The 26937-nt window shown below is 31.0% G+C and overlaps 2 long non-coding RNA genes across 5 annotated transcripts in view; one reads left to right on the top strand and one right to left on the bottom strand.

Moving 5' to 3' along the window:
• Positions 1 to 5535: 5535 nt before the first annotated feature.
• LOC122711758 overlaps positions 5536 to 26937 on the bottom strand; it is a 64470-nt gene continuing 43068 nt past the window's right edge. For 2 of the 4 annotated variants that reach the window (XR_006346182.1, XR_006346181.1), the window contains exons 2-3: positions 8841 to 8894; positions 5536 to 8280 (exon numbers count right to left, since the gene is read on the bottom strand). This is a non-coding gene — a long non-coding RNA (uncharacterized LOC122711758). Of the gene's footprint in view, positions 8281 to 8840; positions 8895 to 9728; positions 9844 to 26937 lie in introns of those variants that run through there. The other 2 variants (XR_006346180.1, XR_006346179.1) reach the window with 2 other exon arrangements.
• On the top strand, positions 9988 to 12925 carry LOC122711760. The gene is made up of 3 exons (XR_006346185.1): positions 9988 to 10266; positions 10756 to 11018; positions 11638 to 12925. It is a non-coding gene; the product is annotated as an uncharacterized LOC122711760 (long non-coding RNA).

Below are 26937 nucleotides of genomic sequence, written 5' to 3'. Positions count from 1 at the left end.
ATTACATTTTATTTATAATTGAGTTTGGGAATTTCAATTATATAGAGTTTTTAATTTTCGAATAGATACAAATGTATTACAAAAAGATTTATTCTACGTGTAAAAATAGGATAAAATTTCCAAGTTTCTAAGAAAATTAAAATTGAATAGAAGTTTGGATGAATATTAAAAGAAATTTATTTTATACTTTTTATTTATTTCTATATATAATCATAATCCATTTGTATCAATGTAATCAATAAATACTATAGTTACATACCATAATTATAATTTAATAATAATTATAAATAAATACTACATATACAATCAATATTCAACGACACTAGTAAATATCACAGACTCGTTAACCCAGAAACGGACAAAACTTACGCGACAACATCACCCGGCTCAAGCGTAGCACGCTTTAAATACGAAATCTGATCCAAAACAAACGCAAGCTCGAACAAACTTGTAGCTCGAACGCGTGTTAGCCACGTTGCGAATGCCACCAGCAATGAAAGCAGTCCTATTTCGAGCCGTTTATAAATACGTATTCGGTGTGGACGGTTACAACTATGGCGAGGAGTAGAATAAAAAGCCAAAGAAACACGAAAAAATTCAACAGTACGATGCAAAAGCAGGAAACGCGTGTCGAAATGGATCGACGCCATATGCAAACGCCATGTACTTTCTATTACAGAGCACGCGATTCGAGGACTGGACTATTCCACTTCCAAGCGACGACTGATTGGTGGCGCCATCTAACAGTCAAGTCTCAAACTTTGTAGCTAAGCCTGTGTCACACGAGGCAACGTTTCTAGATTCGTTACAACACGTGGATCGATCCGTTTTATCTTTTTTCGGAAGATATAGTGATAAATTAAAAAGTGAATATTAGCATTTTATTAAGCACGATATAAGAATAAAATTTAAATATTCTATTATAACTGATTTCTTTGTTATGTTAATTACAGGTATGGAGATGCGTAATTTCTTTTTCTTAGTATTAACACGATAATAGATTAATATTATAGTGTAACCTCTCTAATATGTGATTTTGAAAATATATATTTTTTAACAGGGGATATAATAAGGATATAATAAGGATATAATAAGGACACAATAAGGATGTAATTAGAATGTAAATTTTTATGTAAGTACTTATTTAAATTTTGATTAAAATCTAATTGCCGATTAAAAATTGCTAATATATTTATGACAATGTCCGCAGTTTAGAATACCATTATGAAGAATGTCTTTCCCTTCCGTTTTTAATCTTTTCACTTTGATACATGAGAATACTACTGGACTCCTCTCTATTGAATCGATGGAATTTTTTCACAGAAAGTGGAGATTTCTTACTTCGAGAATTCAGGTCAAGATGATACAAGCCGTTTTTTTTTAAATAGTGGAATGATAATGTTATTATTAGGAAATTAAATAAAAAATTAATTATGGAAATAATGGAATAAATTGTTGCGTCTTGTGAATCACAAGATATAAGTAATTGAAGTTTGTGTTAGATGAAGTAAGACGAAGATATGCGACGTCAACATGATAAAGATAGTCTACTTTATTCTTTATCCCATTTCATCTAACACAAGCCTAAATCTTTACTATTTTTGTATATTTTTGAATATATTAATATTCTGTATATTATTACTTATATTTATTCAATATGTTAAATATTTCTTGAAATTATAAATTTTTAATTACAATTATTCCTCGGAAAATCAAAAATTTAAACATCTTTACATTCAATATCCAAAAAAACTATTATATCTATAATCTAATGGATTATGTGAATTAAATTATTATTATTAAATGTTAAAATTTTCATTAACAACATTTCTAACTTTACAATTTCGAAAAATGATTGATCTTCAACTCTTTCATCATTCTTTCAAACTTAAAAAAAAACCATAAAAATATTTTACCTGATCCTCAATATCTATCATTAAATCTTAAAATTTCCATTAAAATATTTATTGGCATTAACGTTAGAAATAATTTTCAATAATTTCATTAAACCTAAGAAAATAATTCTAAGATCATCAAGAGAATCTTATTAAAAATTACAACAACAAATAATTTAATTAAAAAACACACTGTAATGACAGAGTAACTCTTCCACAATCACATTGTCGATATGTCTAGGGCTAAATTCCAATTTCAAACTCCTCGTGTAACGTGGATACAGAGGGATCGATACTAGCCTACCTCCCCAATACCTTTCTTAGTCTCGTTGGTAGAATAGTAGGGGTTGTTGGAGCGATCCAAGTCTCGACTGGTTGACCCGTCTCGCCACGTCTCAACCCACTTCACCCTGATTCATTGTCCCCTACTCTCTTGGCTGGACGTCGCCACCCCTTTCGTTCCATCAACCCTGGAAACCTGAAAATTGACTAGGGAGCTCGTCCAAAGATGGCGCCACGTGCATTGGTCAGCGGAAATTTTCGGTAGCTAATCAATAAAAGGCCCTAGACAGGGCGTGAATGGATCGCCCTTGCACAATTTCTAGGATTTCCGTAGAATCTCGTGAATTGAGAAGTTTGAAAATGGAATTTTTAAATTCAGAGAAATAGATATTTGAAAATTTGAAAATAAAAAATACATTTCGTCCTTTTGGGAAGATTCGATTATTACAATGAATCGAAATTATATTAATAATAGAAAATTATTTTTTATTATATTTTTTTAAAATTAATAAAATTCACCAAATATATTTATAAATATATTTTATATTCACAAAATATATTGTTTTATAAAAAAAAAAAAGAAAAATAAATTTACTATTTATATATTTATTATTTAGTTATATAATAAATATCCTTATAAATATTTATTAAAACAAAATTTAAATTTTTTCAAAGATTTTTTTAAAGCAATTCGGATTAAGAAATATTACGATTACGAGTGAGTATTGAATTATTTTAAATATAAATAAAAAAAAAAAAAGTAAAACGCGAATTCAATTTCCTGTCTTTCTGATCGAGGTTGTAATTTCATCGTTGCTCCATTTCATTGGAATATTAATAAGACCGGTTGGCTTAAGACAGTTATTTACGATTTCTTAAACAACTCCTGTACAAGGCCATCGCGGGATGAAGAATCTTGATCGCGAGTCACATAAAAAGAGACAAGACGCCATTATTGGTTTGGAACAGCTGCCTGCACGAAGAATTTTATTCCAAATTATGTACAATTTTATTAACTGCATTGATAAAGTTTGACGATTAACTTGGTTGTAATAACAAACATGGCAAGTGGTTCTTAAACAAACGATAAAAGAAAATAAAGAAAGAAAAAAGGGAATGGAGAAGTGTAAAAAGGAGTTGGAAAAAGAAAAAAATTTTGAAATTTATGTACGTTGTGCAATTAATGGTAGAATTAATATATTGCGATATTGGTTAATTTATTTTCGAACAGATTTTTAAATTTTAATTACGATTTTTGTGATTTTCAATGTAAAATTTATCATTTTTATTTTTATATTTTATCGTCGATCTGATTAATTATAATTTATCAGATATAAATATCTCAATATGCGATCGCCATAAGCAAATTAACAGACATTTTGGATTTCTTTTTTCTCAAATCTCATTCCTTAAATGCTCGTAAAAATAATTAATAAAAACTTAACCTCTCATAACGCGATATAGATAATATTCTCACGATTCTTCAATTTTTATTCTCTTTTTGCAAAAAGTTTACTGAATTATTTGTTTGTTTATATAATTCGATAAATCTAAAAAAAAAAAAAGAAAAAAAAGGACGAAAAGATAATTATGATATTTTTACTTCGAAAATGATCTAAACTGATGCATTAAATCAATATCGATATTATAGAGCTGAGATATGCATATTCATTCATATGTAGACCAAAAAAAAGAGATAATCGACCAAGGAATAAAATTTTCAAAACATGAAAAGCCGGTTTAATAAGAGTAGGGATGAAGATCATTTCATTGAGCGAAAACGGTAGAAGAGTTGCCAGAGTTAACTGAAATGCTGATTTTCTCTATCTTTTCTATGCATTCCACCCACTGTTACGAAAAAGTGCTTCGTCTGATAAGATGGGCTGAATAAAAATTTCGATTGTCATGATCCAAAAAGAAAAAAAAAAGCAGTATTTTTACGACTGTTTCTGGGTCTTTGAATGTTTTATAGTATTCAATTAAATTTATTTTTATTACAAGATTACGTCGACCTTTTTAGGATTCAAGAATTTAAAAAAAAAGTTAATTTGAAGTTATTAACATAAATAACATTCTTAACATAAATAAAATCCAAAAATTTTGGAAGAAAATTAGAAAAATATTCCATAGAATCAAAGAATTTGGGGGAAAAAATTAGGTTAAAATTTCATTTTAGAAAAATTCTTTTTTTGAATATCGAATAAAAAAAATTATTATTAATTTTTTGAGCTAGAGAATATCCATGTTTCTATAACGAAAAATAATTTAAAGTAAAATTAACAAAATTATAAGATAATTCGATACAAATAATAAAAGGAAAACGCTCCCAAACTTTTCGCTAATAATGTATCTATCTACAAAAAAAAATGCAATAATTTTCATATTAAAAAAAAATATTATATTTACTAAGGTATGCATCATCAAACACTGATAACTTATTCTATCTTATCTGACCTTTTCAACATGCCGATCGGAACGAAAGAAAGGAACGAAAAAACGAGCGATAAATTGGAAAAGAATTCCTGACAAGCCAGAGAAAGCTGTCGCGTAAAATCGGTTCACCGAGCGACGATAGACGTTTAAACGTTCTTTAGAAAACTCTCGAGAGAATCCTCTTCCCGACTGAACAGCGACTCGAAAGACGCAGATAAGAAACAATTTCCTGCTTTCGATACACGTGATCCCTTTTCTACACTTCCATTTTCATCAAATCGCTTCACCAAAATAACTCTGGTTTCGTTTTTCTTTCGTTCACATATTTTAAAGAAATCCCTTCGTCAATCAACTTCTTAATGATAAGTTTCTTTAAGATAATACATTCTCGTTATTATCTCTGGATCATCATTTATGATCTCACGATTATTTTTTTCGATAATGAATTTCTTTTTTTTTTCTCAATTTATTTTTGTGATTCTTAACATATATTCTTTGTTGTACGATTATTATGCACAATTATCTATATAATCCAGCGAAAGATTTATATAAATGCATATTAAGTATATTATAGTTAATAGTAATTCATATAAATTACTAAAATAACTATTAGGAATAATTTTTATATATTTTTTTCTCTATATTTAAATTTTACATTTAAGTATATTGAATAAGCTGAATTAAAATAAATAATTCTTTTATAAATTTCAATGCAAAAACTCGAAAATGTCAAGAAAAATATCTTAATAATATATCGATATACGTTTTTTTGTTTTTCCTTATATTTTTTAATATCCTCATACCAACAAATTTTTTCTATAAATAAATAAATGAATGAATGAATGAATGAATAAATAAATAAATAAATAAATAAATAAATAAATGAATGAATATAATGGCAAAGGAAAGATTAAAAATAAAAAAGTAATAACTTAAAGAAAAAAAAGAACCAATGAAAGAGCAGCTGAGCAGCTGTTCGTAAAAGAATGGGTGATAAGAATGAATTTCAAGAGAAATCGAAATATTTTCTTCTTTCTTTTTCTTTAAAAGCAATTCAATCATCTGGTACGCAACTTACGCATGATAATGGTCCACCTATTTTCCATTTTGTTTACTATATATCTTCGTCTCACCGCCTGTTTCAGAGCAAGGCTGAAACAGCATCCATCCTTATTCCTCCCACTACTCTTACTTCTCATATTGCCATCTTCCTCTTTTCCTTTTGGCCGTGTATTTATTATCTTCTTCTAACTTAAAGAATAACTCCCTCCTCGTCGATCGTTTTGGCCGGGCTCACGGTTGCTGTTCAACCAGCGGAAGCCAGCTAGACGGCTCGGAAGTGAGGTTCTCCACCTTCCTACCTTGTCAAAAAACCATAGACATGACAAGGACGCATGGTCTGGGATAGCCAATCAGAGCAAGGCTGTTCTTCTGGCCGCCGATCAATGCGAAACTCCTCTGTACCGACGTGTACAGGGTGTGCTCTTTGTCGGGAGAGAGACCCAGCCCAATCTCTAGCCAGCGGAAGCGAAGCTCCTGCAATTTCGACACTGTTGCCCAATGCAACCGCCATGTCATTTTGTATTGGAGACCGAGCACATCGTAGTTTTCTTTTCTCCTTTTTTTTTTCTTTTTTTACCGAATGACACGATGTCTCCCTTTTCTTTTACTTCTTTCTTTGTCGATTTTCGAGATTGCAATACGATATATCCGCTTACTGGTGTGAGTAGAATCGAATCTTGATTATATTTTTCTCGTTTTTTTTTGTTCATTGTTGTTGACTTACGTGATAGGAACACTGATGCGATTCTTGACTCGAGGACACGTTTCAAGGGGAATATATTGCACGTGTTGAATTTCGTGAATTTCATTTTTTTGAAGATGAAAGGTGAATATTTAAATAAAAAAAGATCGAGTTTTGAAATATTTAGATTCAAATAATTACATGCCATTCGATCATCTGAAAATCCGTTTTAACACTGTTAAAAATAGAACATGTATAATTTCTCAATTGACAAAGAGGATCATTTCCATCGTAGAATAACTAGTTCTACTATTTTTAGTTTAAAAATATTATTAAAATATTATTAAAAGTATTATTAAAAGTAATGATATTAATTATTAAAATGATCTCTTTATAAAATCAATTTACAGATTGAGAACCACTTTACTAAATGAAACAAGAAAATTTCCTCTTTGTCTATCCCACAGAATTTCTTTTCAACAATTTATAACAGAATAAATATAAAGAATTTGATACCTTATATAGAGAACATTGTGTACTCCCAATGAAATGTCAAAAGTAAATATTACTTTTTCAAGATAATTGTCATATTACATTTTAACTCGGGTGTCATATTCGTAAGTCGAAGAATCGTGTAGAATGACGAACGACCAGTTCATAAAACAGGAAGGACCAAAGATTACAAGGGAACTATCGCGCTGGTCCATTCGTCATATTCGAAAATTCCGCAGTCCTTTACCGTAGCCCCATCAAATTTTATTCCGGGTAATACGCAGCGGCAGCGTCGTTCGGAATACGTGACCTTTCCAAGCAACTGTGTATCCATCCAAATTGGATATCGGACGAAGTTGTTATCGGATAAAAGCTGAGACTATGTGCTACCGAATGCGAAACGAAGAATCGAACGGATATTCAATTTGCTTTCTAAATAAATATATCCATAACATTGAAAATTGTCGCAGTGCAACTGTTTTTTGCTTTCAATTTAATTAAATGAAGAGTTTCGAAATTGATCATGTTAGTTATTACCTTGGACCTTGGCAAACATACGTAGTATTCGTTCGTTGCTTGAATCATCCCCACCAGTTGATAGAATCTAACTTGAATCCAATGAAACAAATAATTTCACACAATACAAAATAAATTTCTTTAAATAAATTTGGGTTGAGTTTTCGCTAGCCATCGTTTCTAATAAAATAAAAATAGAATTTTATGATTCTACAAAATACATATTCGTGTTCGTGGCTGATGTTACACTGTGAGCTTATAACGAATAAATATTTCAATTAGAAATAGTATATCTCTCTTTTTCTAATTCGTCCAAGTTCGGCTAGAGTCGTTCGAATTCGTGTTGTATAGTCTACTCTTCTATTTAAACATAAGTGTTACTAGTAATAATTGCACATAGTTCTTCTTGCATATAGTTCTTCATCTAGTAAAATTTTTTTTTTTGTTTCCTTTAAATAAATGATTTATTTAATTCGTGTCACAAAATATATGTTTTTAATTAATAGCGAATTCAATATCAACGAAAATCATGAAATTTTTTTATGTGCTTTTCTTTTCTACGTATGATTAAATTATCTAGAAAAATTTTTTATGCTTCGTTCGCCATGTTTCGAACCTTGGTCGACTGGTCGGTTGGTCGCTCGCTCGTTTGACGATTATTTCTATATCGTAAAGCAATTTCTGAAAAGCTATTTCCCGAGAAGTATTTTCAGTGTGATGGTTCGTATAGATACGCGATTCTTTCTACTTTGTCTCAACTGATCTACATAGAAAGCCGAAACGTTTTACCAATCCTCTCGTTCGTTTGATGCGCGCGTCTTCGCTTGCCCCATCACTCGTCTTGCAACTTCTTGACCTATCTGTTCCACAAAAATAGCCCGCTTCCTTCCTCTCGATTGTTCCTTGATAGAAATTATTCTGAAAGTGGTCCAACACCTTCGTGCCACGGTTGATAACCAATTTTGATTATGAAATAATGGTTGATAACCATTAATTCAAACAGTTTACGAAGATTCTCATTTTCTTTTTTTTTTTTGTTTTCTTATTATACAATTTTTTATTTTTTTTCTTAGGAAATTTTTTTGCATTTGCAATTTTTGAAATTGAATCATTATTTTGAATTTTTACATTTTATTTTTATTATTTTTAACGTAAATATTTCTTCAATGAAAAATAATTGAAAATGGTGAGGTTATGTCAATAAGAGAAAAGTTTTCAAAGATATTGAAAAGAAATCATGGAAATAAATAGTGAATTTCGAGAAAAGAGGATAAAGAAAAGAAATTTTTAGTATTATTTAATCTAATATTATTTTGATTTTTGTCTGATATTTGTGCAATTATTGATTTATTGTGTTTTCTTTTTATTCAAAATTTGATAAACTCTATCAGAATAATATTTTGTTTTTTCTTATGAGAATTTGACGCAGAATATAATCGTAAATATCTGCTTTGATTAATATTGATTTGAAGACTTACCCATTGGATGCTGGACCGCCAAATTTTCGCTTTTGATAATGTTGATACACTCATCTGAAACAAAAAAATAAAATATTAATTCTAATACTTAAATTTTTAAATCTTATTAAAACGAAAACATTTAACTTATATATTAAAAGAAATTTTTTTAAATATAATTAATATAAACTGCAATATAATTAAATTATATTTGAATATTTGAAAATTTAACAAAAAAAAAATAATATCAAGTTCTTATCACGTAAGATTTAAATAAAATATATATTTTCCAAAAATTGTGTCAAATAATGATTGTGATGAAACAAATTTTTGCAATATATCCGTAACGGCAAGGCGTGCATTTTTTCTATAAGATTTGATTGTATTTGACTACTTCGGTTCTTTCTCATTAGATATCTCCATTAAAATATATTTATGGTAAAAATGTATTTATGATTGCGATCAATGAGCTTGTCATCATTCGTACGACAATCTGTGACGGAATTCTTTCGATCATTGTATATGATTTTTTTTATGTAACAAATACAAATGGAAATATGAAATATTGCAGTATGTGATAATATAAATAAATAATATACTTTTCAAAAATTGAAAAAATGCCAAGAATTAATAAAATCTTTGATTTCCATTTTAACATTAATTTATATAAAATATGTATCTTTATAAAAATTTTACAGATTATTATATATTATTATATATAATATTATATATATTCATTATTATTAAATAAATTTATTATTAAATATATAAAAATTTTCATAATTTAAATATATCTGTTTTTTCCATCAAATGATTGACGAATATACATAACCTTCCAGGGAATTAAAATCTAATTCAATAATTAGATTTTATTAATTAAGAATATATAATCTTTATTTATGAACTTACAATGTTCGTTGCTCCAACAGCTCATCTTCAAACAATAAATAATACTAATTATCGATTGACACAAACGAAAAATATGTATTTAATACGCGGGAAAAATCGACATAATAAAATAAACTAACCAGATCGAATATTAAACATCGATCGATGTTCACTGACTCGATACATCACGATATGGCATACACGAAGCGCGATATGCGCACGCGTACATCAGCTTGTTCATTACTCTGATTCAATATGGCGACTTTGCCACTTTTTCTATCCCTACTCTGACCATCTGCCTGTCAATTGTTACTAAATAGTGTTACACCTACTCAATTCTATTGAGTATATATACCATTATATACACCATGAATATTTAATACGCGTGCCGACTGTGAACAAGAGTGATGTGCCTTTTTTCGTTAACCTTGATATTCTGATTCGTTGGCCAACAAGGTTTCTGGACGACAATAATAGAGAAAAACTTCCTGTGAAATAATTGTATATAATATAATAATAATGAAAGAATATTTCATTTTTTGCGGAAAGGAGCTAACGGGTAAGAAATTTCGAATGATATAAAATTGCATGAGATTTAAACTTATTTAATATTTCAATGATGTTTGTATATGTAAAAATAAGATGTAATATCGGAAACTATAATTCATCTTTTATTTTTCTTACGACTGTATTATAATTAGCGATTCCTAATTAAAAAATAAATGAGATAGTATAAATATAGTAATTGTTATTCTATAGAAATGAAAGAAGATATTATATCTATTATATCTATAAATCTTATTTTTTTGATATTATAATCTACATAGTTTAATTTAAAAGCATTGCATGTTCTTTTAACAAGTAATTCGGAATGTATTTTTAAATTGTATTTATTTTTTATAAACTCACAAGTATATCTAGCTGTAAGAATATGAAATTCGATATTTATTTTATCTTTGCTGATGCGAACGTTGAAAATGACAGTTAGCCAAAGACGAAGAAAGATTGAGAGTTCGAGTATTTAAAGAAATTTATGACGTATTCTTAGTATGTGAAATTACTCGCCTCACTGGGTTCACTGGAATAACCTCTGATAATATATTCACTGGAGAAAAGCTCGAGCATATAATGAATAATATTATCTATCTGTTATCGTACATTTTACTAGGCACTGCAACTTGGAAACTGGGCGGAATAATCCCCATAAGCCGAAAGTTTGTGGTAAAAAACGCAAAACGCAAGTCTTTAGCAACGAACTATGCAATTTAACATTCACAACTTGGATAAAATATGTATTAAGCGACAGTCAAGGTACAGTTTGGTTCATGATAAAAAGAAATACGCAAGTCTATGCCAGAAAACGAAACATTAAGAAAACTGAGAAACGAGCAATAAGAAGACAGCATGTCAGCTCATTAAACCGACTGTAGAAAAAGACCACAAGTCGATCATTTTTTCGTGCAATTCGTATCCTCGTGTAAAATAAAACAAATAATGCTATTATAAGTTCATTTAAAGCGCAAATTAATTTTTTTTTTTTACTTATCGAGTTGTAAAAGGTAGATAAGGGTAGTCGGTTTAAGAGAATAAACTTGTAAAAGGAACGATAATATGTTATGTATTAAAAGGTTAGGTTAATCTCGCGTCATTAAACTTCGAACGCGACTAATGAAACAAACGAAAACAGCTTCGATCGATTATTTTCGAATCAAGTTCGATTTGAAATATAAATGCAAATTTAATAAAATTTAAAAATATTTCTAACTATATTATTAATAACTAATTATCACAATAACTAATACCACAATAAATATCATAAATGAATTTTAGTGTATAATACCAACACTTTTTAATCATTTATATAATTTTAATATATTCAATTATGGAATATACTTATGATTTATATATATATAAATATTTTTTCTTTTAGGAGGAAAATAAAGATAATGTCTGTAAAAATATTCAAGAGATCGGAGCAATCAGTCGATAATGACATCCAGCTGTTTCATTTCACCGCAATTATGAAATATAGATGTTTCGCTTGAATTCGTTCGAAAAAGGATTAATTGAAGAGCACCACTCTTCAAGTGGTTCGCAAAGTAACTCGATATCGGGCCGAATTTATTTTCATTCGGCTATTTCGTTTCGATTCGTTCGATATATTCCCGAAGAAGGCTAGCCACCAATGGCACGAGAGTAGTATATCGCTTCGATATAAAGCTCGACCATTCGACGTATTTAACCGCGCAGACGTACTTGAACATAGTAACATATATATCGACAATTCTTTTACCTCCTCTCGCCGTTTCGCTTTATGTATCCCGCGAAAGTGCACAAGCCGCTTTACTACTCGAAAAGAAGTTCCTGCCAGGGGAAGCAAGCAACGATAGAGCAGCACGGTGGAATCAGCCCTGTGTAACCGCCACGGGCTCAATATCTAAACAGGAAATTTCCGTGCACGCCAGAAAACATAGCTAGAAATGTACGCGAATCCGACGAATGTAAAATACATAGTAAATGTACCGCAAAGATGGACTGAGGAAAGTGCATATTTAAATGCGGATAAAAAGATCCTAATCCTCAGAAGAAAGGATGTCTTCGCTCAGATAATATAAATAATCCTTCCGTGAAATTTGATGTAATACAAGTGTTTTATCATTCTGAGTGCATTTTATTAAATTATGTGATTTTCTTTCGCGTTTTTTAATTTTTGAACCAAATATAGAAAAATAAACTTTCTATAACTTTTAAGCTATTGTATAAATTGTACATTCTATAAAGATCGAGTAATTTCACTTAATTTTCTGACATCATTTAATTCTAATCTAACTTTTTCTCAAATTCTTGAACTTTTCATGTGATATTTAAATAATTCCAAACTATTAGTTTATAGTGTATTGTAAATTTTTAATATAGAATGTTCCAAAAATGTAGGAAATTGGAGATTCCTGAGATAATTTCAAGCAACATTTTCTTTTGAAAAATCTTTCGAAACAGCTTTGTTAATGTGATATTAATAAAATTAATATATTTATTACAAAAATTACTAGTTAATACGAGTTCTAAATCACTCAAGCCATGATGTTAGTGATGAAATATGTGCCGTCGGCCGAACACGAAGTCCAAGCAATAGTTGTCGAAAAAAGTCTGTTGAATAATAAATATTTTGTTATCAAAAAAAATTATATCGAATTTTATTTAAGAATTAAATGAAAAAATTTAAGAATGAATAAACTAATGAATTATTCGTATAAAATTCTTTTTCTTTATTATCCTCTTCTCCTTTATTTCACTCTTTCATTCTTCTTCTTCTCTTCCTTTATCAATTCCTCTTTACTCGCTCGTTTATCAATTTCACTTCATACCCTTATTTATCAATTCTTTTTCACTTTTTTTTTTATTACGCTTCTCTTTCTTTCTCTTCCAAATATGTAATAATTTATTAGAAAAGTTTTACATTCATCTTTTTATACCACAATTTGTTATTACTCGTTTAATCGAATTTATTTTATAGAAATTATAATTAATTAGTTTATTTATTTTTTCTGAATAATTTTCTTTTTTATAAAAAGAAATTTGAAAGAATATTTATTATATTCAATAGATTTTTTCGACATGTATTGTTTGTCGTGTTCGACTAACGATACATATCCAATTATCGTTATAGTTTGACTAGTCTTCGTGATTCACCAGTGATATTTGCACAACGAAATCATTTTATTTCAATTAACATATCCTAACATTTTTGGGACACTCTGTATACAAAGTGAACTGAAGTTTCAACCCTCTGGGATTTTAATAATATGAAAACAAGATCCTCCGACATCCACGCGAAACCTGGCGTTAAATTCATCCGTAATGTAGCATCTACGATGAAACAAGGATAAACTTCGACTTATTAAAAATATTCTCTCATATCCCTACTGCTGGTTAATTCCAACTTTTACAGTTGCTTCAAATTTTCTCATCGCTGACAGAATCACGTAACCGAGCCACCTTCATAAAAACTCGTTTGAAAGTGTACACCTTTTGCCCATAGGTGTTTCGAGTTTCTGGTACATACGATATCGTGGAAATTGGTTGATAGATGCAACACTTCCTCGCGCTCACTTTACGAGACACGCATTCCAGTTTTTCGCCAGGTCCAACGTAGACGGAAATGGGTTTCCAGTGTTTACAGGTCGAACCACGAGACCCAAGATCCTCGTTCCTTCGACCGAGAAATGATCATAGGTAAAATGCATCGCCCGGACAGGCCAATTGCCTCTCAACTTCCCGCCCCTCCCTAAGGTAAGCCGGTTATTCGGGCCAAACGAACCAAATGTTAGGTTAGGTAGGGGAATATTGATGAGCTGTGTGCAGGGTTGGGTGAAGGAAATGCTAGCCAGCCATAGTTCGAATGCATCGTGTGCCGCCATGTTTTGAACTGTTGCTTCTATTTTTTTTGTCCCCTTTTTCGTTCTCTACCTATTCGTCTATTTTTTTTTTTTTTTTTTATAAATATTGAGTTTATAAAAAAAGTTTTATTATAATTTTTTATTATTATTTTTTTTATTAGAGTTTTTTTTATAAATATCGAGTTTTGAAAGCTTCGTGATTAATTTTAACAATGTAATAATATATCTCGGATAAATTATTAGGATAAATGTGACAAGTGAATAGAAGATGATTGTAAATTAATTTTTTTATGTAATTTTTTTACAAATATTGTTTGAGTTTCAGAAACTTTATGATTAATTTTAATAAAATAATGGATATAAATATATATATATTTTATAGGACATTGCAATTATTAAATAGTCGTACTTAATATCTCTTTGGAAATATTAAAATATAAAATACAATAAAATTATAGTCGATTCTTTGAAATGTGCATGCAGATTATCATTTAGATTTTTCATTTAAGATAAATCGTTGTTAAAATAATTATCAAGATTTGCAATATATTTGCATGATTCGTACGATAACCGATTTTAACCTTTCCTCCTTTTAATTAATCGTTATAATTATCAGATTATCAATTTCGCAGAATACACGTGGATCATCGGCATTAAATATTCATAATATAAATTTGCTCAAAAAATGAAACAGACTAAATCAAGATTATTTTCATTTGTTATTACACTCTATTCGTGTATACTATGTATATGTATATTATATATATATATATATATGTTTTGCTCTTTTCGCAGAATAATGGAAAAAAATTCCCGGGATTTGCATGCAGCCATCAACCTACACGCAATTCACGGATGCGATGTTATCACAGACTCGCAAAAAAAATTGTTGCACCGGAATTCCATTAAAATTTTTTACCTCGATAATGAAAATAAATGCGAAAGAGGATATTCACAAAGCTATGCGCATACACTGGAAAACTTCCTGTCAAACGTTAATTATTAATGTTAATGTTAATGTTAATTAATTGCTAAAATATATTAAAGAAGAAATAAGATTTTCGCATTATAATTAAGAAATTAAAAAACCTATAAATGAGAAAATTAAAATTCATAAGTATATTATAAATAACTTAATATTCAGAGATAAAATTTTGTTACATGTTTCTAATAAAAAAAAGGAATTATTAAATAAAATTTCCTTATAAAAAAAACTGCCACAATATAACCTAAATTTGCATTGAGAAAAGAAAAAAATTATTGATTATTATAATGTGAATAATAAAAAATTTACTTGGAGAAAAATAAATTCTGTACAAGAATACAACAATAATTCAAACGAAAAAAGAAAAAATGAAGAAAGAAGAGATCTTATCATAAAAAGAACAAACTTTTTTGATAAATCTGATAGAAGCAAAGGTCAAAATAAAGTTTGAAGAGATTATACAAGAGCGTAGCTTTTATAATTCCTTCAAGAGCGGGTGTAACACATTTTTTCTTTCATTTTTTCCCTCCACTTCATCAAAGTAACGAGCCATTTGTCGAATTTCGCATAACTTTTCAACATTTTCATCAGCACCGAATTTTCTACACGTGAGAACAAGCACGTTATTCGTGTCATATTCATCAAGAATAATTGTGTTACTTGCTCTTTTCAAGCATTTGAACTTTTTTAAGAGTAATAAAACACATTATACATATTCTATCAAGAAAATTTTGATATGTATCTAAATATTTTGTATATAAATGATCAGAATTAAAATAATATAAACATAAAAAAATATCTGCACTTTTTCATCAATTATAAAAACATAACATTCTAAATCTCTATTGTTCTAATATATATCTAATAAAAAGTGATTTAAAATTTAAATTTCAAGAATCTTTATTTATAATTTTAATACAGGGAAATGAATGTATTTTTCATCGAAGAAACATCGAACGAATCAGAATCAAGATAAATAAAACATAAAACACATAAAAAATTAAAAGATAAAATAAATAAATTACATATTAGAAATTGAGGTTATGATACTTTACTTCATCTATTGTTTCCAATTGGATATATCTAAATAGTTATTTATATATAGATGTAAGAAAAATTATCTTATTTGTAAATATCATACATCTCTTTATCTCATAACCAAAAAAACACCGTTTCTACACTATTATATATAATACGAAATAATATTTCACGCGTGCAGATTTGCACAATTGCACGAAACTGAATTGGTATAATCAATCGGATGCGCGCGCAGCAAACTCGCGCAGCAATATTGCGCATGCAAAATTTATAAATCCAACATGGCGATTATATTTAATTTAATCAGAGATGGCACGTATACGAAGAAAAGCCTCGATTAAAGAGAGAATCCATCGATCTACCTGCGAGAATATTTTCCAAAAATTATAGACGCTAGAAAATTTTTTCTTTTAATATCTTTCGATCGCATCTTTTAATTTAAATATTTTCACATCTTGGAAGGATTATTTTTTTTAAGAATGAAATCTCGCGTTCGAAATTTAAAAAGATTATTTTTCTTAAATCCTTCGAGATTATCACAGAGAGCCAATTTAAAGAACATTGTGCATTTCCTTTTTGTGACGAGGCCCGGCCAAGAATCCCTAATGAGGCTGGATAAACGTAATTTTACCCTTAATTGCAAAGAAATACATTTATTCTCAGGATCGCAGGTAGGATGAAATCCCCCCGCTGGATAATTTAACGCGCGCCACCGCGAATAATTTAATTACGTGGAATCGTCGTGCTTCTCTGCACGAGAGAGCTTGGCCAAAAGAGTGAATTAAGACTAATTTGAGATAAGAGGGAAAGAGAGACCTATCAGAGACCTATCACCCTCTCTTTCCCTCTCACCTCAAATTAGCCTTTATTCTTGCGCGGTTTGAACACTCTGCTTGAATTGTAACTTTTAAGCCTCGAAGATAATTTCAATCGTGGAAATTTGGCGGATAGATTGAAATCGCGTGCAATTGTGAATATAAATCGAAAAATTTAGACAGTAATAATAATAAAATATTTCAAAAATTTAGATATAACTTTAAATAGATACTCTATTCTTCTTCTCATAATACCACACTTTGTTGCAATGGTAAAATTTGATTTAAAATAACTTTCTTACCAGAAATTCGTAATTGTGAAATTTAATTTACAGTTTTACCTTAAAATCTATCCAAATTACACGAATTGCAATATACCTACTCGTATTTCGAGAAAACGTATTACTCAAGGGATCAAGAAAAGAAATGTATAAAACGGAATGAAATAGGATAAAATGATAAAGCCACGAAATGCTCGGACACGGGCTTTCCTGCAAAGATCACCAACCTATCCGCCATTGAATCACGTAGGATCGAATATTATTACCTTTCTACGATCTATTCGCGGAAAATAAATAAATCCAACATAACCAACATAATCCAAAACGCAATTTATTTAAAAAATTGTTACCATTTACCTCTTCAACTCCTTCGAATTCTTTTTTCTTTTTTCTTCTAAATTCACGATTAAAAATAAAAATTATTCTTCACAGTTTCTCTTCAGGGAATTTTGTGCCACATTACAAATCTGTTATCGTTTCCAAATAAAAACTAGTTACGCGAAATTAAAAGTGAATCACTACGTTCTCGAAAGAAATGGATATAAAAACGAGGATATCCAATTTTTAAAAATTATTAAATTCACACTAAAAACTTTGAATTTCTCCCTTACAAATTTCTGATATTACCCAATATCAATCACTTTTTCGCAATTTCGAAAAGATATATCCGTCTTATACGAATTGAAAGAGTTTCCTCAAAATAATAACAATAATGGCGGACACTTGCGCGCGCACTCGTAAACCCCGATTCTTAACAAAGAGATAACGTTTAAAAACTTGGCAACTCGCGCACCGCTCGCGTAAAACTAACTTCTTTTTCGGCAAGCTAAAAGTTTCGCCGAAAACTTTCGCGGAAAATTCTTCTTTCCTGAAAGTGGTGGATGGATACAGATACAAAGAAGAAGAAGAAGAAGAAGAAGAAATCGGAGGAAGGGAAAAAAAAAGAAAGAAAGAGAGAAGAAAGGGTCGGCGACCTAACGGGATCAATTTCTCCCCGAATTGACGTTGCTTGGTCAGGTGTCATTTGGAAGAATGATTTTCATCCTCGATCGAAGTCTGTTAAAAGAAAAAAAAGAAGAATCTCAGGTACATGGGAAAGGGTTGAACCGTGATTTTTTCTGGTTTCTTCCCTCCTTTTATATTAGCTGGCTCTCGGGTAGCGATTTTTTTTGGTCAACCGAAAGGGGAAAAAATATTTTTGCTGCCGTAAATCATTCCGAGTTGTTCCAGTGGTCAAGTCAAGCAGAATTCACGAATTCGGAAAAGGGTTTTTTAGATGCCGCAGAAGGGGACGAATAAAAGTGTCGCGAAGGAAATCTCGTTAAAATGATTTTTAATAAATATCTCTGTTAAATATAGTAAGAGATGAACAATGGATAAAATTTAATGGAATCAATTTGAAAAAGTTGAAAGGTGGGAAATTCTTTCTCCTATGCATTTTTCTTATTTATTTTTCAAACTTGCTGCACATTTCGTGCAACGACTGTAACAAAGAGTAACACTCTTGAGCTTTATTATCGAGATTTTTTTATATCCCCCCTCCCCCCTTATGGTAATAACACAAAAGTTATTTTTTTCCTCTCAGTTTCCCCTTCCCTTCCCTTCGAACGAACTGTTGCACAACGTTGCCGCGTCACGCACGATTATTTCAGATATCGAACAGAGATAATTTCCAACGATAAAATTTTAACAATACAACGCAAAGCAAAGTGTAATTAAGGGCGGAAAAATTTTTATCTATCTTCAACTCTCGAAAAAAAAAAGAATTTTCTCTCCTAACGTTTAAATAAAATTCTCCTCTTCTCCTTCTCTTTTCGAAGATAAAATATTGCTCGCTCGAGAAATATTGTTCGAGGGAAACACGAGAGAGAGAGAGAGAAGAATGAATACATTCGATATCTAAAATTGGAATAATAATATTTCACGTTATTACGGATCCGGCGATATTCTTCTGGCTTTATCATCGGCATGACAGCTCGATCAACGTGATTGATTGATTTCCCGCGTTTCGAGATGGGGAGGGGGGAGAAAAATTGTGCTTCTTATCGGGGCGGAATTCAATTAAACGCAAGGTTCGACAGGGCAGGCCACGTTTCATTAAAATCATTGACATTTACGATTATTGAGATCCTCTGAACTCTATGATAAGAAAACGTGGCGATTATTATTTACATTTTCCGTTTATATATATATATAATTCTTGCACACATTTTCTTCCATGACCGATCTTGAACAGCCGTGACTTCTCTAACTTAAACTTAATTAAATTTCAATAATTCTAATGAATAATACATTCGTTCCGTTTTATATTATTTTCTAAGAAACTAAAGTTTAATCGTCTTTGAACAGAAAAATAAAAATAACAAAATTCTAAAAATTCTAAAAATAATTTTCACATATTTTACATATTTACATATTTCCTACATCTCCTTTTTTCGATCGTACGAATTAAATCAAATTTCGTTTCTTCCAATTTATAATTTCAAAATCATTTTTCCTTTTATATATATATATATATATATAAATGTACGCTCGCGAGGAAGCAATGCGTCGCAGGGCTACGGGGAGGAAACGAGGAAAATGGCAAGAGACGAAGCTGGCAAAATTGCGTTGCCGCATAGGTCACGTCCGCCTCGAAAGAAGATCTTTCGGATCTCATACTTTGTGGAGATTGGAATGCGCGATGGCCGTTTCCTTTTCCCTCCCCCTCCCCTCGCTCCTGTCCCCGCCCTTTTTCCTGCGACCGCCAGGAAAATGGACAACCGTCCACCTTTCTCTCCGCCGCCATCCCCTCCCCCCTCCCCGACCACTCCACTCTTCATCTTTGTCCCCAGATTATGGAATTGGACCAGATATTCCTCTGGGAAATGCCAGGTCGCGGATCATGGTAATGTATATTTATGGGAGAAAGAGAGAGAGAGAGAGAGGAAGTGAAGTGATCAGGTCAGCGAAATGAAGATGAAGAAATCGACGAAAGCTCGTATTATTCTCGTTTTCTACGATATATATATATATATATTTGTATTCGGTGTATTTGGTATATCTTTTTCAAGATTCGCGTCTTTCTTTAAAATTTCGAGCTTATTCTCGAAACTTTACCAACAGTTGGTATCTAATAAAAATATTTACTTCATCGAAAAATCGTTAAATGTTCCATTTGAAATTTTTAAAGTTTTTAAGTTTCGAAGATTCCTTCTTCTTTTTCTTATCTTTATTATTATTATTATTATTATTATTATTATTATTATTTTAATAAGCGATGAATAATAATTTAAAGTCGATTCTAAAAAAAGTATTTGGTAATAATTTCAATTTACTCACGATAGATTTAATGATAACTTGGTACAAAAAATTTACTGTAACTCGAGATAAAATATATTGAAGAATTGTAACAAAATTGTATAATCCGGATAATTTCAATTCTCGTTCGAAAGGAAACGAGGCTTTCCCCCTCCCCTTTTCGAATTGCCCTCGGGTCTAAATACGGCCGAGAGGGTGGCATAAACTTCGTGGCATAAAGCGTTTCGATGCAGCAGGAAATCCGCGGAATAGGAATTTCGCGGCGAATTAGTCGAGTCGCGCGTTCCAACTTCCCGTCGGCCATAAACGTGCCATTTTCTTCTTCTTTTTTTTCTTTTTTTTTTTTCCATTTTACCCTTTGACTCCCCTTTACCTCGACCCGTGCGACATCTATACGGGTATCCACGACCTGTCCGCTTGAAAACACGCGTTGGAAACGTTCAAACGGTTATGGGCTTTTGGAGAAGGGAACAAATTTTCTTCCACTTCCTACAAGAATAAGAAGACAACGTAAAAGACAACGCATATACTGGTTTTAGAGGTTTACAAATTTTCCTTTCCGTTTTCAGTTAGTACACGACGTAAGCAACAATGAAAATCGTATTTTGCTACCGTCTCGAATGTCTCAAGCGCTTGGCCGACGGCACTTGAATCTTTCCTTCCATCGAGTTATATATTGGACGATTATTCGTTCACATTCGGCAAAAAATTTTTCTCTGGATTTAAATCGATTCTCAAATTTGTTTTTTCTGAATTTTCTTTTTTTCTTTTTTTGTAGAAATAAAATTTCGTTTCTCCATATACTTTTACACTAAAAAATACCAAAGATTTTTTCTGACGTTTCAATTACACGAAATTTCGAATTTTCAAATTGGTAATGTCTTGTAACATGTGAATTGTAAATTTTTAAACGAACAAAATTTAAATTTAATATTTTAAATTATTAACTACGGAATTCTTTAAAAGAAATATCTTTTAAAAATTTCAGAAAATTTCAGGGGAATCCGTTTTGAATATTTCCAGCAATGGAAGGCAGGGATTACACGGAACGAACGAAGGATATGACTTTTGGCCATTCTCGCCGTATCCGCATCACGAGTTTGACGAGCAACCTTGTTTACGGGCCAATTTCGCCCGGATACAAGCTGCGCGTGTGAAATACTATTTTTTTTTTCTTTTTCTCCTCCCCCCCCTTTTCTCTCAGCGCGTAAAGTTTCAAATTTGCGCTCCAGCCCACCACTTNCTCTCTCTCTCTCTCTCTCTCTCTCTCTCTCTCTCTCTCTCTCTCTCTCTCTCCTCTCTCTCTCTCTCTCTCTCCTTTTCCACGCTCACACTATTGACGCGGGATGGAAAAATAAAATTTCACGATTCCTATACACGGATACGTGTATTCCTCTGATAATTGGCAAAGGTATATCGTTTTCTGTGACTTTTTTTTTTTACATATTTATATTGATGTCTCTATTTTATAGAGAAAATATACAGAATTCTATACTTCTATATTTGAAGTGAATGAAGGGATAATTCTAAAGAAAATTACAAAATTGTTCGAATCAATCGCAAGATTTAATGATAAACGAAGATTTATAAATTATAATGGTAATTATTATCCTATTTACTCTGTGTACAAATTTGTTATTGTCTACAACCGCTGTGAGAAAACGTATGAAAATTTGAAATTTCTTTTAAAAAATAACGATTGAATAAAAATAAAAAGCTACTATTATTATATCCATCCAAAATTGAAAATTGATACAAATTGATAATCGAAGAAATATTTTTTTTAAAATTCATAACTTAAGAAATTTTTTTTTTTTAAGAATTTAATTTAAAAAGAGACGGAAATTTAATCGACAATTTTGTCTCATCACGTCTAGAGGATTGGACCTCCCAGAAAAATCCTCCAATTAAATTTAATTTGATCTACACTGTATTCTTTTTCTTTTTTTTTTCTCACACGAAATATAGAATCACGGAAACGTCTCGAAAATGAGCAGAGACATTTTCTCTCGAATATACATCCGATGTTTATCAAAGCCGGTTCCTTCGAATCTCGATTCCCCTCTCCAATGGTAAATAAGTATTATCTCTCTCTTACTTGGACCAAAATATTATTCTTGTACCTTACACATAAACAGTAACAATTTTCTTCATTATTTATTTCGAGTTTTCAGAAGACCTGAAAAATTATAACTATTATTATTATATATTATTAGTTAATTGATTTGATTAATAATATTCTGATATTACATCTTTCCTATTATATCCAAAAACTTGTAGGGATTTACGTTTTTCACCAGAAATTGCAAGGCTATTATTTCATCAACAATATATATTAAAATATATATTTCCTCCTTAATATTACAATATTTTCAGATATTTGTTATATAACGTGGAATAATCTAAATAGCAGCAAAAAATAATAAAATATATATATATATATATTTCATTCAAATTAATATCTTCACTCCTTACAATATCAACACCCTGTATACGTATATAATCGATATATTGCAATTTCAAATCGAAGAAAAAAAAAGAAAAAAGAAAAAAAAACGACATTGTCATTACACATATGCCAGACACGAGTTTGCTCGTCATATTTCCTACCTGGCCATCCACCCACCATGGCCATTTCGTCCGTTCGAGAAAATATCGAACGACATATATGTGGCTGCGGCCACGTACGAATTTTCGTGTTTGGCCGGGATCACGTTTGGATAAAATGGCGCCACGGAACCCCTGCTGGCGCCGATATATACACCGTTCTACGTGGTCTGGCCGGAGCGCTGTTTCTATTCCAGCAGCTGGTCGCGCGCTCGCTTGCACGTGGACGAGAAAAATCGTGGCGTGCGAGCGTGTGTGTGTGTGTGTTTGTGTGTGGGGGCACGTACACTCGTGTACTCGTGGAGAGGGGGAGATGTGGTATACCTGGGATATATTTCGCGATACGCTCCTCTATCTTGCATTGGTACGTTACGTGTGTCGCTGACATCGGTGGAAACGGGGGGCGGAGGGGGGGGGGCAGGGCAGAGTTGTGGGGATAGGTTAAATTGGAAATTTTACAATTGGACGTTGGATGGATCACTTTTTTTTTTCTTCTTCTGGTTGGTTCGAGTTATTTAGTTAGCGGAATTGGCGTTATTGTTATGAAAATAATTCTGGATATGTTACGTATAAAGTGATTTAAAAGTTTCTTGAAATTTCCAGTTAAGAAATATTAATCGGTATTTCTGATTTATGCAATTCAAAATTGCGTGATAATGTTCGATATATGATCGAAATTTATGATCAATTCCTAATTTAAGAACAATATATTTTAAAATGATCTGATCATTGTATATTCATCGATGAGAATTGTTATTTATTTCGTTCGAGCAAGTATATAGTAAAAATTTTTATAACTGAGTATATAGCGGACTCTGCAAGGTACTCTCGAAGCTACAAATTACGGACTTCAATGCATCGTGGCTGCTTTCATACATATTTATGCCGGCCTCTCCAAGAAGGCGATTCGAAGATGGCAGGGGAAAGCAAGAAAGTCGTGGAGTAATTCGCATGATGTCGAATTCCTTTTCGTGAATTTACGAAAATATCGTAAAAATTTATCCTTGAACGATCGTGCGAATCTTATCTTAAGAGGAAGAAATTTTTTTCTCTTCGAACGATGGAAGAAATTGAAATAAAATCGAAATATCGAATAAAATCGATTAAAGTAATAATTGTGTTATTCAATTCGGATTATGAGACAAACATTTTAATTTTATAATAAAAAAATCTAATTTAATAAATAAATAAAAATTCGAATACAAAATATGTACTAATGTACAAAAGATTGAAATAATATTAATCTATTCAAAAAGTTTGATAATTTAATCAAAAAGTTGAATTTAGGTTAGAATTTTTTAATCTCAAAAAGAAAATTCAAGAAAAAATAATTTCTAATATAATACCTATTATTAAATTAGAATATCATTAAAAATTACAATATCATTATCAGAGAATTAAATAATTGGATTAAAAATCAAATAATGTCAAAAATTTTAGACACCTATAATACGTTGTCATTTTTTTAAAAATCATTTTCATTGTTTAATCATTTGTACTTAATCAATGTTTAAAAATTTCCCGCGAAAACAGTTCAGTATGGAATAAGTCCCTTATCAAAAAAAGAAAAATAAGACACTCCATGGAGAATATTCGAATAGTTTTTGAAATAAAGAGGAAAGGTAGCCACCAGGAATAGTACCAGGAATAGCCACCCTTGGGTAATTTACAAGGCATTACTTTTACGACGGAAGGACAAAGTGTTTCTTCCGTGATAAGTGGTGCAATGGACGGGACAGACTGTGTTCGTCGTTAAGAGAGGTGGAGAAAGGAAAGAGAGAAGAGTCTGCGGTCGGAAAGGTCTTCTAGTATGGGTATAGTGGCTCGTAAACCACGATCATTGCTTTATTACGTGCTCCCTGATGTGTACCCGCTAATTGTTAGGTGCGAACACATTTATAGGCAGGTCATCCGTCTATTTCTTTGATCTGTGGATGAGCAAACACACCACGATCATTTTGTTCATCTCTTTAATCGATCGTGATAATGATATTTATCCCGATATTTCAATTTATTATATAATATTGTGAAATATATAATACGGTTAAATGGTTTTTCCCTATTGAATTTTCCTTATAAATTTTTATTATTGCAAATTGCGTTTAATGATTTCGTTCAAACCACGTTTTTGTATATACTTTGTACAGATAAAGAAAGTGAATGATGAAATTCTTGAAAAGAATATTAAAATTTATATTCCATGTTTAAAAATATTGCAATATAAATATAATTTTCCTTATATCTTTATCTATAAAATATTATTACTAAAGTATAAATATAGTTATCATTGATACGTTCAATATTTTTCTAGAAAACAATATAAATATCAATTAATTAAATAGTAAATTAATGAAGATAAACTTTGTTTAATGCTATCTCAATTAATTTCCTCTGATAATTAATTTTATAATTTCAACGGAACATAAATGCAACGATAAAATTAATTTCTTAATGTTCAAATTATTGAATTACAATTAAGAAATTTTTCTACATTTATTATAATCCTTGTTTATTATAATCTGGATAATATGAAATATAAACAATATTACGTAACATATATTATAATATAGAATAGATGTTGAGAGGTTAAATTAACCTCTAAAGTTTCCGTACTAGAAACTAGAGATCCGACGTGTTTTCGTTACATTGATTTCGACAGATGCGTGCCTATAATTTTTCCACGCCAACGACTTGCTAAACAGCGGCGACGATTTTATCGTGGTCGTTGAAATTTCGATGGTTTCTCTAAGCGTGTATATTGGTTGAGTACACAGCACCTGTTACAGTCTATAATCCAAGTTTTATGTCGCTGCTAACATTCAACCTTGGTCTTTAATTGGCCTTTAAGTGTCCCATTAAATGTTAAGTGTTTTATGAACATCGAGATGTTCTCGAAAACTACTTTTTCTGTCGGCTTTCAACTTTCATGATCTTCATATATAACATTTTATTCGTCTAAATCGATAGATTTTTCCTTAAAAGAATCTTTCGAGGCTAGATTTAATTTTAATCCAACATTTTTAAAAATTCCAAACACTTGATCAATAGTATCTGTCTATATAATTCCCTTCACAAATTATAATTTCATCTAAATCGACACTTTTCCTGAAAGAATTCGAGGTTACAAAATTTTAACCTAATTTCTAATCAAAATGAAGAATTAGATTCCAAATCAATTGACCAATAGCGTATACCCACGAAAACTTGTCTCTCTACATTTTTATTACGTCTTACAGTAGCAAACTCGTAAATATTCCTCGCGACAAGTTGAACTCGGTTAAAGTCGTTACGGAGAGGAGGAGAGATGCAGTGGAAGAGATGAGAATGTGGAAGGAGAAGGACTTATCGTTAATTGGATTTAGCCGAAAGCGAGCGACGAACCACCAAAGCGATTCTCCGCAGCTTCGAGCTCGCGGATATATACACAATGATGTAGCAATATCTCTGATGGCAAAGAATATCTACATTTTATATGCTACGTGGTTCGACCAATCCTACCTATCCTCTTTCTCGTCGGTTGCGCGCTTGCCGAGCCATCTGTTCAATAAATTAGGTTGCCCGAACCTGGCCTCTCCGCGCACGCCTCGGCGGAGAAAAGAGAAGAGGCGCGCACGAGATGTCGTGGAAGGGGTAACTTGAACTCCTTTGGAGCTGGAAACGGTCGGGCATCCGAGGAACGAAGAAGAAAGAAACGAGAGAAAGTGGGAGGAAGATTTGGAAAGAGGACGGAACGGGGTCTCAGACAAAAATAAATGAATAGCCAAGAGCAGAAAATCCACTCTCGGTCTGAAAATGAAACGAATCATT

This window comes from Apis laboriosa, unplaced genomic scaffold (genome assembly GCF_014066325.1).
Source record: "Apis laboriosa isolate Shangri-la unplaced genomic scaffold, ASM1406632v1 scaffold17_cov146, whole genome shotgun sequence".
NCBI lineage: Eukaryota > Metazoa > Arthropoda > Insecta > Hymenoptera > Apidae > Apis > Apis laboriosa.
This window is presented reverse-complemented; position numbering and strand designations above follow the sequence as displayed.